Genomic DNA, 2639 nt, shown 5'->3' on the forward strand with positions numbered 1-2639 from the left:
GGGGAGGGGGAGGGGGTGGTGGTGGTGCTGTGACAACCGTGAGGAAGGAGGTGGGGGGTGGGCAAGGCTGCCACACAAACCATACGCCCTCTGATGGATTTCTACCAATCCATTGCTTCCACTGTGGGAGGGTGCAACCGAGAACACTCCGTCTACCAGAGAAGACCAGCGTGCTCAGATGGAGAGCTCTTCTGCTGACTTTATGGGTTGGGAAAACAGACAAGAATGACGCAGAATGTCAGAAGCTACTCCGTCTCACAGGCAGCCTGACATGTAGTTCCTGCCTTTGCACTTTTCTGCAGTTATATAAGAGCGCGTTTGCGGTGCAGGAGTCTGATTTCAGCACCTTAGACAGCTCCCACGTCTCCAACCGCGTCTCAGATTGCTTGGGACAACCAGTGATCAGCCATAACATTACAACTACCTGCCTAATCTTGTGTATCCCTCTAGTGGTCTCAAAACAGTTCTGCACCATCAATGCATGGAGTCGACAAGACCCCTGAAGGTGTTCAGTGGTATCTGGTACCAAGAGCTGTAAAATGTGAGGTGGGGTCTCCGTACCCCCACATCCTTTTTATTTAGCTAGATCAGAAGATTATTTTGTCTTCATGCTCCAAGATAAAACCATATGTGATTTCAGAAAATGACAGAAAATTGGATTTGAAGTGTGGCCTGTAGTCGTTGTTGGCTCAACACAAGCCACACAATGAAACACAGTCAAGACAGAATGAAACTGAGAGGATTATCAAGAGTAAATGATATCCCAAGGTAAAGGTGCACGTATTTGTCACTGTAGAGTGTACACTGTGGTAGTGAAGACACACACACACTAGTGAACCAGGGGCAGTGACTACACAGACACCCAGAGCGGTGGGCAGCCAACTCCAGCGCCCGGGGAGCAGAGAGGGTAAAGGGCCTTGCTCAAGGGCCCAACAGTGGCAGCTTGCCAAGTCTGGGAATCAAACCCACAACCCTGTTATCGATAGCCAGACGCTCTAACTGCTAAGCCACCACTGCCCCTATACACCACCACCGTGTTATACCACTGGTCCCAATTTTGTCTGTGTGGTCATGTGTCCAATTACCACCTACATATAAATAGATAAAAAAAAATCAATACAATGTGTAATCTAATTTATATATACCAAATGGTACAATAATATATATATATATATATATATATATATATATATATATATATATATATATATATATATATTATTGTACCATTTGGTAGAAAACACATAAACAAATCTTTCAACTTGTTGGTAACTGGTAAGATTAAAGGATTAAGGAAATCTGTGTGGTGTCAGCAATGAACAGCTAATTCATTTCATGACCCCCCCCAGGTAATCGTAATAGAACAAAAATGAAAACAACATATATAAAAATTCCCGAAATGTTTACTTTGAGGCTTCGGTACAAAATAAAGCATTTTTAGCTATAACTCAAATAACAACTTGTTGTTTTAGTTTGTGGGTATTAAAATCTTTCATAGAACTGATATATGGTGTTCGCAACTAGACCTTTGCCTTGGGTGTTTCATTATGTCATGCATCATAGCTGTGTTATACATGGGATAAATAGTGATCACTATGACATCACTATAGTATAAAAACCCTTATATCAATACAGTGTCATTTATCTCAATAAATCTTATGTCAAAGATTTAGGAGGAATGCTGATATAAGCTACTCATAAGCACTTCAGTATTGCATTCTGAGCACGCTGTTCAGTGCTTATGCATATGTCATTTAGTCCCTATGTAGGTTGTATGAAGTACTCTATTTTTACTCTGCTGTTTTGAATACAAACTAAAGATGCTAAGCTCTCTGCTAGCATTTCTGTAGTTTCTACCAGTACGCTAGTTTACACATCACACACACTGACTGCATTATTCACCCTGCATGTTATATTGTATATTGCTGTATGTTATTAGTCCTGTTGTATATTACATCATTACATTTAAACGTGAGGTCAGTGTTTTTTCCTGGGTTTGCTGTAAATGCCCAGTTTATCCAGGATAAGGTGCACAGATGTGGCTTCCTAAGGATTAGCATAAATAAATCCATACAGTGGCTTAGATGTGAGAGAAAGAGTATTATGAGATGACTACCACAAGAACTTGATTTGCACAGAATGTGAAATCACAACCAGTTGTGATGTAAAAAACTATTTTCTATTCAACCATCTGTTATCACACAATATTAGTATTATTATTATAATTATCACAATAATAATAATTAATAACAAAAATGATAATAATAATAATAATAATAATAATTATTATTATTATTATTATTATTATTAACTAAACTGAATTACATGAACTACAAATGTATTGTTCCTGTAAAAACAAAAAAAGCTATTTCCAAAATTTACAGGAGATGTAATAAATGTCTTAACTTTCAATGGAAGTCAATGTAAAAACAAATAACTCCAAGTCATTTTGGAGGATTTGTATTGGTCCATTTATTCCTCAGATTGGTCCAATTATTAAGAAAAATTGACACCATGTAAAGAAGTTCCCAATTCAAATGTCACAAAGTGAAAAAATACAAAAATAAAGATTAAAATAAAGACGTTTTCTGTGAGAGCAATGATATAATAGTTACAACAATATGCAGGGATACCACAGC

Source organism: Salminus brasiliensis, chromosome 17 (assembly GCF_030463535.1).
Source record: "Salminus brasiliensis chromosome 17, fSalBra1.hap2, whole genome shotgun sequence".
NCBI classification, from domain to species: domain Eukaryota; kingdom Metazoa; phylum Chordata; class Actinopteri; order Characiformes; family Bryconidae; genus Salminus; species Salminus brasiliensis.